This window comes from Salmo salar, chromosome 19, assembly GCF_965601325.2.
Source record: "Salmo salar chromosome 19, fSalSal1, whole genome shotgun sequence".
Lineage (NCBI taxonomy): Eukaryota > Metazoa > Chordata > Actinopteri > Salmoniformes > Salmonidae > Salmo > Salmo salar.
The window spans coordinates 62,921,647-62,936,087 of NC_138309.1; the positions used below are offsets into that span (position 1 = coordinate 62,921,647).

At 45.0% G+C, this 14,441-nt stretch overlaps 1 protein-coding gene across 1 annotated transcript in view; it reads left to right on the forward strand.

Moving 5' to 3' along the window:
- The first annotated feature begins 8,358 nt into the window (after window positions 1–8,358).
- zgc:56095 (Ferritin, lower subunit) overlaps window positions 8,359–14,441 on the forward strand; it is a 36,258-nt gene continuing 30,175 nt past the window's right edge. Inside the window, 1 exon segment of the mRNA NM_001141424.1 lies at window positions 8,359–8,447. The gene's annotated coding sequence lies outside the window, so the exon portion shown is untranslated.

Genomic DNA, 14,441 nt, shown 5'->3' on the forward strand with positions numbered 1-14,441 from the left:
TGAAAAGATTTGGCATGGGTCCCCAGTGTCAAGAAGCAGTGCGGCGTGGTTGGGTTGTGTCACATGGCTCTCGACCTTCGCCTCTCCCGAGCCCGTATGGGAGCTGCAGCGATGAGACAAGACTGTAACTACTACCAATTGGATACCACGAAATTGGGGAGGAAAAAAGGGGTAAAATAATAAATAAATAAATATTTTATTAACTCTTCTTGAACTGCATTGTTGGTTAAGGGCTTGTAAGTAAGCATTTCACCGTAAGGTATACACTTGTTGTTTTCAGCGCATGTGACAAATAAAGTTTGATTTGATTTGCATGGGATACATATTGGCTTGTAGAGAGAAAGCTATTCTACCTGTCTCCGCTAAAGTTAGGTGTGAAATACTCAGTAGGGTCTCTACTAACCACATATGATTCGTTTTAGAGGGAGACTGTGTTGCACGGCCTGCTGCTGGCATTTCACTCCACCCTCGACATTGTCCCCACTGCAATACATTACACTGTAAGAGACTGTACAAATATACAGTGCATTTGGCAAGTATTCAGAGCCCTTCCCTTTTCCCACATTTTGTTACGTTACAGCCTTGTTATAAAATGAATTAAGTGGTTATTCCTCATCAATCTACACACAGTACCCGCCCCAACAGGTCCACAGACGACACAATCGCCATCACACTGCACACTGCCATATCCCATCTGGACAAAAATAATACCTATGTAAGAATGCTGTTCATTGACTACAGCTCAGCATTCAACACCATAGTACCTTCCAAGCTCATCATCAAGCTGGAGGCCCTGGGTCTCAACCCCGTCCTGTGCAACTGGGTCCTGGACTTCCTGACGGGCCGCCCCCCAAGTGGTGAAGGTAGGAAACAACATCTCCACTTCGCTGACCCTCAACGCTGGGGACCCACAAGGGTGCGTGCTCAGCCCCCTCCTGTACTCCCTGTTCACCCACGACTGCGTGGCCATGCACGCCTCCAACTCAATCATCAAGTTTGCAGACGACACAACAGTAGTGGGCTTGATCACCAACAATGACGAGACAGCCTACAGGGAGGAAGTGAAGGTACTCGGAGTGTGGTGTCAGGAAAACAACCTCTCATTCAACGTCAACAAAGCAATGGAGATGATTGTGGACTTCAGGAAACAGCAGAGGGAGCACCCCTCTATATCCACATCGAAAGAACAGTAGGGAAGGTGGAAAGTTTTAAAGTTCCTCGGCGTACACATCACAGACAAACTGGAATGGTCCACTCACACAGACAGTGTGGTGAAGAAGACGCAACAGCGCCTCTTCAACCTCAGGAGGCTGAAGAAATTTGGCTTGTCACCCAAAACCCTGACAAACTTTTACAGATACACAATTGAGAGCATCGGGCTGTATCACAGCCTTGTATGGCAACAGCACCGCCCTCAACCGCAAGGTTCTCCAGAGGATGGTGCCGTCTGCACAACGCATCACCGGGGGCAAACTACCTGCCCTCCATGACACCTACAGCACTCGATGTCACAGGAGGGCCAAAAAGATTAAAGGACATCAACCACCCAAGCCACTGCCTGTTCACACCACTACCATCCACAAGGCTACCATCCAGAAGGCGAGGTCAAAGCTGGGACCGAGAGACTGAAAAACAGCTTCTATCTCAAGGTCACCAGACTGCTAAACAGCAATCACTAACTCTGAGAGGCTGCTACCAGCATTGAGACCCAATCACTGGCCACTTTAATAAATGGATAACTAGTCACTTTATACAATGCACTCTAAATAATGCAACTTTAATAATGTTTACATATCTTACATTACGCATATCACATGTATATACTGTATTTTATACCATCTATTGCACCTTGCCTATGCCACTCAGCCATCGCTCATCCATATACTTACATGTACATATTCTCATTCACCCCTTTAGATTTGTGTGTATTAGGTAGTTGTTGGGGAATTGTTAGTTGTTAGACTACTTGTTAGATTTTACTGCACTGTCGGAACTATAAGCACAAGCACTTCGCTACACTCGCATTAACATCTGCTAACCATGTGTATGTGACAAATACAATTTGATTTGATTTGAATACCCCATAATGACAAAGCGAAAACAGGTTTTTTGAATTCTTTGCAAATTTATATAGAATAAAATAAATACCTTATTTACATAAGTATTTCCGATCATTTGCTATGAGACTTGAAATTGAGATCAGGTGCATCCTGTTTCCATTGATCATCCTTGAGGTGTTTCTGCAACTTGATTGGAGTCCACCTATGGTAAATTCAATTAATTGGACATGATTTGGAAAGGCACACACCTGTCTATATAAGGTCCCACAGTTGACAGTGCATGGCATAGCAAAAACCAAGCCATGAGGTAGAAGGAATTGTCAGTAGAGCGCCGAGACAGGATTGTGTTGAGGCACAGATCTGGGAAGGGTACCAAAAAAATTCTGCAGCATTGAAAATCCCCAAGATGGATGCAAGATGGCAGTGGCCTCCATAATTCTTAAATGGAAGAAGTTTGGAACCACCAAGACTCTTCCTAGAGCTGGCCGCCTGGCCAAACTGAGCAATCGGGGGAGAAGGGACTTGGTCAAGGAGGTGACCAAGAACCCGATGGCCATTCTGACAGAGCTCCAGAGTTCCTCTGTGGAGATGGGAGAACCATCCAGAAGGACAACCATTTCTGCAGCACTCCACCAATCAGGCCTTTATGGTAGAGTGGTCGGACGTAAGCCACTCCTCAGTAAAAGGCATATGACAGCCCACTTGGAGTTTTCCAAAAGGCACCTAAAGGACTCTCAGACCATGAGAAACAAAATTCTCTGGTCTGATGAAACCAAGATTGAACTCTTTGGCCTGAATGCCAAGTGTCACGTCTGGAGGAAACCTGGCACCATCCCTACGGTAAAGCATGGTGGTGGCAGCATCATGCTGTGGGGATGTTTGTCAGTGGCAGGGACTGGGAGACTAGTCAGGAGAGGGAAAGATGAACGGAGCAAAGTACCAAGAGATCGTTGATTAAAAACCTGCTCCAGAGCGGGGCGAAGGTTCACCTTCCAACAGGACAACGATCCTAAGCACACAGCCAAGACAATGCAGGAGTGGCTTCGGGAAAAGTCTCTGAATGTCGTTGAGTGGCCCAGCCAGAGCCCGGACTTGAACCCGATCGAACATCTCTGGAGAGAACTGAAAAAAGCTGTGCAGCGACGCTCCCCATCCAACTTGACAGAGCATGAGGATCTGCAGAGCAGAATGTGAGAAAGTCCCCAAATACAAGTGTGCCGAACTTGTTGTCATACCCAAGAAGACTCAAGGCAGAGTCAAAGTACAAAGTACTGAGTAAAGGCTCTGAATACTTATCTAAATGTGATATTTCCAGGGGGTTTAAAATACATTTGCAAACTTAAAAAATAAATAAATTGTTTTGTCATTATGGGGTATTGTGTGTAGATTGATGAGGGGAAAAAACAATTTAATCAATTTTAGAACAAGGCTGTAACCTTGTTCTAAAATATATTAAATTGTGTTTTTTTAGAACATTTTTGCAAATACTTTCCAAATGCACTGCAGGTGAGTTTGAACAAAACGCAAGGTCTTTGGCAGTGTTGCTGGACTTTTACTGTGGTTAAACAGCTTAAAATGGGGTGCCTGGACACGATATGGTTAAAATATAGCATTGCGTCATAGGACGCATTGTTATACCAAAAATATACAGTACAATATGTTTGTCACGTCCTGACCAGTAAGGGGTCATTTTGTTATTATAGTATGGTCAGGACGTGGCAGGAGTGTGTTTGATTTATGTGTCTTGGGGTTTTGGGTAATGTTCTATGTTGTCTATTTCTATGTTTGAATGTCTATTTAGTCTATTTCTATGTTCAGGTTTGGTTTGGCCTTCAATTGGAAGCAGCTGTTCTTCGTTGCTCCTAATTGGAGGCCATATTTAAGTAGGGGGTTTTTGTCACTGTTTTTGTGGGTAGTTGTTCCATGTATAGCTGTGTAGCCTTACAGGACTGTTTTTCGTCGTCGTCGTCGTCGTCGTCGTCGTCGTCGTCGTCGTCGTCGTCGTCGTCGTCGTCATTTTTGTTAAGTGTTCACGTTTATTAAAATAAAAGAAGATGAGCACTGCACCCGCTGCGACTTGGTCCACTTTTTACGACGCACCTGACAATGTTTATTCGAAAAGTCAAGAGAGCTGCAATTACATTTGGTCCAAAAAAGCACTTTATTCATAACAAATATCGCTCGTATGTTGATTTTGTCCTCCCACACCAGACGCGATCAGGACACGCAGGTTGAAATATCAAAACAAACTCTGAACCAAATATATTAATTTGGGGACAGGTTGAAAAGCAATAAACATTTATGGCAATTTAGCTAGCTAGCTTGCTGTTGCTAGCTAATTTGTCCTGGCATATAAACATTGTGTTGTTATTTTTCCTGAAATGCACAAGTGTAACGCCTGCTTCCAACTCACTCCCAAAGACGTAGATCCCCTGAACGTAGCTCACTTTCCAGCCCACTTTCCAGCTCACTCCCCAGATTCCAATCACCTTAATTCCAATCACCTGTATGTCATCATCCCACACTATTTAGTTCAGTTCAGTGCACCCCTTCACTGTGAGGTATTGTTTGTTTTGTGACACACTTCTCTTCGGAGCCCTGTTTTTCCCCGTAATCTACTCCTTCCGTGTTTGATAGTTGTTGCCTGCCTCACTAATGACGCCTTTTGCCTATTCCCTGCCTGTACTTCAGCCTATCGGATTTCCTGTTATCGACCTATTGCCTGATCTCCGGGACTACGTTACTAGCCTTTTCCCTGCCTGTACTGTTGTACTTCTGCCTGACTCTGGACCCAGCTACCTGTCTCCTCCTGTGGTCCTTACAATAATCACCTGCTGCGCCCTGCACTTGAAACCAGTTCTCGGTCTCCCATTGTGTTCATTACAGAACACCTCACCAAAATCGGCAGATGGATTCAGCGGAGGAGCAGCTACATCTAGCCCGACAGGAGGAACGAATCGATGAACTCTGCGACCTCCTTTGCCATTCCATTCCTGCTTCACCAACATCAGGTGCCACAGCATCTCCCCCCATATCCATGCCTAATAAATACGACGGCTCCCCAGGGAAATGTCAAGGATTTCTCATGCAGTGTAACCTGTACATAGACCATCACCCCGCTGACTTCACCTCTGTCAAACACAGGGGGACTTCGTCATTTCCCTACTCACAGGCAAAGCTCTGGATTGGGTCACAGCCCTGTGACCTGCTCAAAGTTCTGATCTATCCTCTGAATTGCATTTCCACGCCCTCTTCAAGGAAGTGTTCGACCATTCAGTTTCTAGTCGTCACACCGGGGACCTGTTATGTGAGCTGCGACAGGGCCGTCGCTCCACCACTGAGTATGCCCTTGAGTTCCGCACCATGGCTGCCGGCAGTGGATGGAGTGAACCAGCTCTCCCTACAGTCTACCGGAGGGGTCTTAAATCGGGAGTTACAGACCGAACTGGCCTGCAGAGGAGATTTAACAGACCTAAACCAATACAACCGGATGTCCATATCCATTGGCAACCTACTGGTGGACAGCAGACCTATACAGTCGCCCATGGCCTGCGAATTTTCCACGCCCTTCTCTCGTCCACCATTTTCCAATAGCCCCGAACCCATGCAACTTGGCCGCCCAACTCTCACGCCTGCCGAGAGACATCGGAGGATACGTGAAAACATGTGCCTCTATTGTGGAAAGAGTAACCCCCTACTCAATAGCTGTCCGATTTCCCCCCCCACGAAGGGATGACCACAACCCCTCCACTTCCACCCGGGTAAAGTGGCGATAGAAGTTGGCGTACCCCAGGAAACGTTGCAGCTGCACCCTGGAAGTAGGCTGGGGCCAATCCACCACTACAGACAACGAAGTAGCAACAGTTTATTAAATCGAACAGTAGCAGGCAAAAGGCAGGTCAAGTGCAGGCAGAGGTCAGTAATCCAGATAGGTGGGGCAAAGGTACAGGATGGCAGGCAGGCAGGCTCAGGCTCAGGGTCAGGGCAGGCAAAGGTCAGTAATCCAGAAAGGTGGGGCAAAGGTACAGGACGGCAGAATGGTCAACACCGGGAAAACTAGGAAACATCGAGAGACAGGCGCAGAGGGAAAACCGCTGGTAGACTTGACGAAACAAAACGAACTGGCAACAGACAAACAGAGAACACAGGTATAAATGCACAGGGGATAATGGGGAAGATGGGCGACACCTGGAGGGGGGTGGAGACAATCACAAAGACCGGTGAAACAGATCAGGGTGTGACAGTTACAGCCTACATTTAAAATAGATTAAATTGAGATTCTGTCCCACTAATCTACACACAATACCCCATAATGTCAAAGTGTAGTTTTGTTTCTACATTTTTTAAAGAAATTAATACAAAATGAAAAGCTGAAATGTCTTGAGTAAATACATATTCAACCCCTTTGTTATGGCAAGCCTAAATAATGTGCTTAACAAATTGCATAAAAAGTTGCATGGACTCATTCTGTGTTCAGTAGTAGTATTAACAGGATTTTTTAATGACTACCCCATCTCTGTACCCTACACATATTGGACTGCAGAGAGAAAAATGTATTACCCGTCTCTGCTAAAGTACTCAATCAATAGTGAATTTCAAGCACAGATTCAACCACGTAGACCAGGGAGGTTTTTCAATGCCTCACAAAGAAGGGCACTGATTGGTAGATGTGTAAAAAAAAATAAGAAAAGCAGACGCTGAATATACTGTACCTTTGAGCATGGTGAAGTTATTAATTACACTTTGAATGGTGTATCAATACACCCAGTCACTACAAAGATACAGGCGTCCTTCCTAACTCAGTTGCAGTAGAGGAAGGAAACTGCTCAGGGATTTCACCATGAGGCCAATGGTGATTTTAAAACCATTAGAGTTTAAATGGTTGTGATATGAGAAAACTGAGGATGGATCAACAACATTGTAGTTACTCCTCAATACTAACCTAAATGACAGAGTGAAAAGAAGGAAGCCTGTACAGAATAAAAAATGTCAAAACATGCATCCTGTTTGCAACAAGGCACTTATTATGTAATACTGCAAGAAATGTGGCAAAGAAATTAACTTTTTGTCCTGAATATAAAGCGTTATGTTTGGGGCAAATCCAACACAACACATCACTGAGTACCACACTTCATATTTTCAAGCATGGTGGTGGCTGCATCATGTTTTGGGTATGCTTGTCATTGGCTAGGGAGTTTGGGGGGGATTAAAAGAAACGGAATACACCTATAAGCACAGGCAAAGTCCTAGAGGAAAACCTGGTTCAGTCTGCTTTCCAAGAGACACTAAGAGATAAATTCACCTTTCAGCAGGGCAACAACCTAAAACACAAGGCCAAATATACACTGGAGTTGCTTACATTGAATGTTCCTGGGTGGCCTAGTTAAAGTTTTGACCTAAATCGGCTTGAAAATATATGGCAAGACTTGAAAACGGCTGTCTAGCAATGATCAACAATCAACTTGACAGAGCTTGAAGATTTTCTTTTAAATGGGCAAATATTGTACAATCCAGGTGTGCAAAGCTCTTAGAGACTCATCTGTAAACGCCGCCAAAGGTGCTTCCACAAAGTATTGACTGAGGAGTGTGAATACTTATGTAAATGAGATTATTTATTTATTTTTTTCAAAGAATGTACAAAAATTTATAAAAACACGTTTCCACTTTTTCATTATGGGGTATTGTGTGTAGATCGGTGAGAAAAAAAATATTTAATCAATTTTGAATTCAGGCTGTAACACAACAAAACGTGAAATAAGTCAAGGGATATGAATAATTTCTGAAGGCAATGTAGTGTCCAGGCACCCCATTTTAAGCTGTTTGACCACTGTAAAAGGCCAGCAACACTCTGTATTATTCAGAGCCCCATGAAATGATACCATATATAGATCATAGAGACCCTATTGAGTTCTCCTTACCCCACTTTTACGTTGGCACAAATAATAGTTTTTTCTCTATAAGCCAATATGTAATGCATACACAGTAGTGGAGGCTGCTGAGGGGAGGACAGCTCATAATAATGTCTAGAACGTTCCAGTTTATATTATTAGCAGTCCTACCTTCAGCAGTCTCCACTAATATACAGTGATTTGACCTCGAAACATGTTTTAAAACCCAAATTTTATGTAAATGTCACCTAAATAGGAACACATATGAATCATTGTTAATGTTTAGACATGCATTTTTCATACATTAATAAATACAGGTTAATGACACTTTTCTACTATTACGTGGGGGACTTTTATTTTGACCATTTCTGACGTTCCGTGACCCGGAAGTACTTCTTTAATGTTGTTGACGAGTCAACGTTAAAAACAAAGTCTCTGCAAGATAGTGTAATTTTTCAAGTAAACTAACGTTTCTAGTGATTAGAAACAAAGGGAGAACGTAAGTAGAACATTCTGGTACTTAAGTATTCGACATGTCAATGCACTTAGCTGGAGGTTTACAAGCAATAGTATTTGTGTAATACATTTAAAAAAAAATCGTTTGCAGTGGTTAGCGAACGTTAGCTAATATTGATTTGGTTAAAACTAACAACTTAGTTATGTACCTAACGACTATCTCAAATGTGCCTTATCAGAGAACTACACCCATGTTGGTGGCCTAGGTAGTTAGCAAGCTAGCTTGTCTTGCATTCCTCGTGCTTGTCTGTTAGCTAACTAACGCTAATGACGTGCTGTAACGTTAGACACTCTCGCTGTCGTGCCTATATACACTGCTCAAAAAAATAAAGGGAACACTTAAACAACACAATGTAACTCCAAGTCAATCTGTGAAATCAAACTGTCCACTTAGGAAGCAACATTGATTGACAATACATTTCACATGCTGTTGTGCAAATGGAATAGACAACAGGTGGAAATTATAGGCAATTAACAAGACACCCCCAATAAAGGAGTGGTTCTGCAGGTGGGGACCACAGACCACTTCTCAGTTCCTATGCTTCCTGGCTGATGTTTTGGTCACTTTTGAATGCTGGCGGTGCTTTCACTCTAGTGGTAACATGAGACGGAGTCTACAACCCACACAAGTGGCTCAGGTAGTGCAGCTCATCCAGGATGGCACATCAATGCGAGCTGTGGCAAGAAGGTTTGCTGTGTCTGTCAGCGTAGTGTCCAGAGCATGGAGGCGCTACCAGGAGACAGGCCAGTACATCAGGAGATGTGGAGGAGGCCAACAACCCAGCAGCAGGACCGCTACCTCCGCCTTTGTGCAGGGAGGAGCAGGAGAAGCGCTGCCAGAGCCCTGCAAAATGACCTCCAGCAGGCCACAAATGTGCATGTGTCTGCTCAAACGGTCAGAAACAGACTCCATGAGGGTGGTATGAGGGCCCGACGTCCACAGGTGGGGGTTGTGCTTACAGCCCAACACCGTGCAGGACGTTTGGCATTTGCCAGAGAACACCAAGATTGGCAAATCCGCCACCGGCGCCCTGTGCTCTTCACAGATGAAAGCAGGTTCACACTGAGCACGTGACAGATGTGACAGAGTCTGGAGACGCCGTGGAGAACGTTCTGCTGCCTGCAACATCCTCCAGCATGACCGGTTTGGCGGTGGGTCAGTCATGGTGTGGGGTGGCATTTCTTTGGGGGGCCGTACAGCCCTCCATGTGCTCGCCAGAGGTAGCCTGACTGCCATTAGGTACCGAGATGAGATCCTCAGACTCCTTGTGAGACCATATGCTGGTGCGGTTGGCCCTGGGTTCCTCCTAATGCAAGACAATGCTAGACCTCATGTGGCTGGAGTGTGTCAGCAGTTCCTGCAAGAGGAAGGCATTGATGCTATGGACTGGCCCGCCCGTTCCCCAGACCTGAATCCAATTGAGCACATCTCGGACATCATGTCTCGCTCCATCCACCAACGCCACGTTGCACCACAGACTGTCCAGGAGTTGGCGGATGCTTTAGTCCAGGTCTGGGAGGAGATCCCTCAGGAGACCATCCGCCACCTCATCAGGAGCATGCCCAGGCGTTGTAGGGAGGTCATACAGGCACATGGAGGCCACACACACTACTGAGCCTCATTTTGACTTGTTTTAAGGACATTACATCAAAGTTGGATCAGCCTGTAGTGTGGTTTTCCACTTTAATTTTGAGTGTGACTCCAAATCCAGACCTCCATGGGTTGATAAATTGGATTTCCATTGTAAAGAAAAAAGTATTTAATAAGATTATTTCTTTCATTCAGATCTAGGATGTGTTGTTTAAGTGTTCCCTTTATTTTTTTGAGCTGTATGTATGTATGTATGTATGTATGTGTGTGTGTGTGTGTGTGTGATATATATATATATATATATATATATGTGTATATATCTGTTGGTGGCAAGAATTTTATATAATTTTAAATGTAAAAACTCTAAGTGTTGAACCAGGTGTTTTCTTTTTTTTTGTACCAGTTCGTTTATGGCGCAGCTGTCAACATTGTTGTCCTCAAATTAAACTTTTATATATATATATATATATATAGAGGAGGCCAAGATGGCGGCTTGAACAGACGCCAAACAAGTTTACAGTCATTACTGTTACTGTTTTTATTTGTTCAAGATATAAGAACTTTCCTGTGACTGGAATAAGAATTGCATCATTTATTTCGGAATGTCCATGCGAAGTCGTGACAAAAAAAGAAAGGACGAAGCTAGCCGTTCTATTGCTAATCAACAAGAGAGAAACGTGCTTATAGACAACTGCCATAACTACGCTTGCCCTATGGATAATATCATGCTTTCGAATGCTGTTGAAGATGACGAATTCCCCCCCTTTACCGGTTACTCCGTGCAAACCTCCACCCTCCAAAAAACCCAACATGAACTCTGGCATCGTGGCTACCCTCTCCATACTCATCAACTCCAGGTCTGACGCCATTGAGAAAATGGTAGGCGTGACCACCATGGTTTTCGAAGGCTTGAAAAAGACTGGAGTTTGCATGTGGTGACATCAAAGATGTGAAAATGAGAGTGGCAAAAGTGTGGAAAATAATAACAATGTCTACCATAGACATCTCACTGATCTGGAACAATACACAAGAAGATGGAACCTGAGACTCTACGGCTTGCCAGAGGTGGAGAATGAGGATGTGCGAGCAGTGGCGGTTCTAGACCATTTCAACTGGGGGTGCCAAGCTGGGGCCAGTTGCACTGTTAGAGGGGCCAGTTACATTAGACGTTATTGTTGTCATATCGTTTTCTTCACTGCATTGCAGGCATTAGCAGGCAAAAGACCATGTTCCGCGTTGCCACTGTCTAATTTTATTAATTTTATTTATTTCACCTTTATTTAACCAGGTAGGCAAGTTGAGAACAAGTTCTCATTTACAATTGCGACCTGGCCAAGATAAAGCAAAGCAGTTCGACACATACAACAACACAGAGTTACACATGGAGTAAAACAAACATACAGTAGAAAAATAGGTCTATATACAATGTGCGCAAATGAGGTGAGATAAGGGAGGTAAAGGCAAAAAAGGCCATGGTGGCAAAGTAAATACAATATAGCAAGTAAAACACTGGAATGGTAGATTTGTAGTAGAAGAATGTGCAAAGTAGAAATAATGGGGTGCAAAGGAGCTAAATAAATAAATACAGTAGGGGAAGAGGTAGATGTTAGGGCTAAATTATAGTTGGGCTATGTACAGGTGCAGTAATCTCTGAGCTGCTCTGACAGCTGGTGCTTAAAGCTAGTGAGGGAGAAGTGTTTCCAGTTTTAGAGATTTTTGTAGTTCGTTCCAGTCATTGGCAGCAGAGAACTGGAAGGAGAGGCGGCCGAAGGAGGAATTGGCTTTGGGGGTGACCAGAGAGATATACCTGCTGGAGCGTGTGCTACAGGTGGGTGCTGCTATGGTGACCAGCGAGCTGAGATAAGGGGGAACTTTACCTAGCAGGGTCTTGTAGATGACCTGGAGCCAGTGGGATTGGCGACGAGTATGAAGCGAGGGCCAGCCAAAGAGAGCGTGCAGGTTGCAGTGGTGGGTAGTATATGGGCCTTTGGTGACAAAACGGATGGCACTGTGATAGACTGCATCCAGTTTATTGAGTAGGGTATTGAAGGCTATTTTATAAATGACATCGCCGAAGTCGAGGATCGGTAGGATGGTCAGTTTTACGAGGGTATATTTGGCAGCATGAGTGAAGGATGCTTTGTTGCGAAATAGGAAGCCAATTCTAGATGTAATTTTGGATTGGAGATGTTTGATGTGAGTCTGGAAGGAGAGTTTACAGTCTAACCAGACACCTAGGTATTTGTAGTTGTCCACATATTCTAAGTCAGAACCGTCCAGGGTAGTGATGCTGGACGGGCGGGCAGGTGCGGGCAGCGATCGGTTGAAGAGCATGCATTTAGTTTTACTTGTATTTAAGAGCAGTTGGAGGCCACGGAAAGAGAGTTGTATGGCATTGAAGCTCGTCTGGAGGGTTGTTAACAGTGTCCAAAGAAGGGCCAGAAGTATACAGAATGGTGTCGTCTGCGTAGAGGTGGATCAGAGACTCACCAGCAGCAAGAGCGACATCATTGACGTATACAGAGAAAAGAGTTGGCCCAAGAATTGAACCCTGTGGCACCCCCATAGAGACTGCCAGAGGCCCGGACAACAGGCCATCCGATTTGACACGTTGAACTCTATCAGAGAAGTAGTTGGAGGACCAGGCGAGGCAATCATTTGAGAAACCAAGACTACTGAGTCTGCCGATGAGGATGTGGTGATTGACAGAGTCGAAAGCCTTGGCCAGGTCAATGAATATGGCAGCACAGTATCAAATCAAATGTATTTATATAGCCCTTCTTACATCAGCTGATATCTCAAAGTGCTGTACAGAAACCCAGCCTAAAACCCCAAACAGCAAGCAATGCAGGTGTAGAAGCACGGTGGCTAGGAAAAACTCCCTAGAAAGGCCAAAACCTAGGAAGAAACCTAGAGAGGAACCAGGCTATGAGGGGTGGCCAGTCCTCTTCTGGCTGTGCCGGGTGGAGATTATAACAGCACATGGCCTAGATGTTCAAATGTTCATAAATGACCAGCATGGTCAAATAATAATAATCATAGTAGTTGTCGAGGGTGCAGCAAGTCAGTAACACAAGAGTAAGTGTCAGTTGGCTTTTTCATTCTCGATCTGTGAGAGTATCTCTACCGCTCCTGCTGTCTCTAGAGAGTTGAAAACAGCAGGTCTGGGACAGGTAGCATGTTCGGTGAATAGGTCAGGGTTCCAGCAGGTCTGGGACAGCAGGTCTGGGACAGGTAGCACGTCCGGTTAACAAGTCAGGGTTCCATAGCTGCAGGCAGAACAGTTGGAACTGGAGCAGCAGCACGGCCAGGTGAACTGGGGACAGCAAGGAGTCATCAAGCCAGGTAGTCCTGAGGCATGGTCCTAGGGCTCAGGTCCACCGAGAGAAAGAAAGAGAGAGAATTAGAGAGAGCATATTTAAATTTACACAGGACACTGGAAAAGACAAGAGAAATACTCCAGATGTGACAGACTGACCCTAGCCCCCCGACACATAAACTACTGCAGCATAAATACTGGAGGCTGAGACAGGAGGGGTCAGGAGACACTGTGGCCCCATCCGATGAAACCCCCGGACAGGGCCAAACAGGTAGGTTTCTTATCGATGGCAGTTACGATATCGTTTAGGACCTTGAGCGTGGCTGACGTGCACCCATGACCAGCTCTGAAACCAGATTGCATAGCGGAGAAGGTGCGGTGGGATTCGAAATGGTCAGTAATCTGTTGACTTGGCTTTCGAAGACCTTAGAAAGGCAGGGTAGGATAGATATAGGTCTGTAGCAGTTTGGGTCAAGAGTGTCCCCCCCCCCCCCCCCCCCCCCCTTTGAAGAGGGGGATGACCGCAGCTGCTTTCCAATCTTTGGGAATCTCAGACGACACGAAAGACTTTGAACAGGCTAGTAATAGGGGTTGCAACAATTTCGGCAGATAGTTTTAGAAAGAAAGGGTCCAGATTGTCTAGCCCGGCTGATTTGAACGGGTACAGATTTTGCAGCTCTTTCAGAACATCAGCTGACTGGATTTGGGAGAAGGAGAAATGGGGAAGGGTTGGGCGAGTAGCTGTGGGGGGTGCAGTGCTGTTGACCACGGTAGGGGTAGCCATGTGGAAAGCATGGCCAGCCGTAGAAAAATGCTTATTGAAATGTTCAATTATAGTGGATTTATCGGTGGTGACAGAGTTTCCTATCCTCAGTGCAGTGGGCAGCTGGGAGGAGGAGTTCTTGTTCTCCGTGGACTTTACAATGTCCCAGAACGTTTTTGAGTTTGTGTTGCAGGAAGCAAATTTCTGCTTGATAAAGCTAGCCTTGGCTTTTCTAACTGTCTGTGTATATTGGTTTCTAACTTCCCTGAAAAGTTGCATATCAGGGGGCTGTTCGATGCTAATG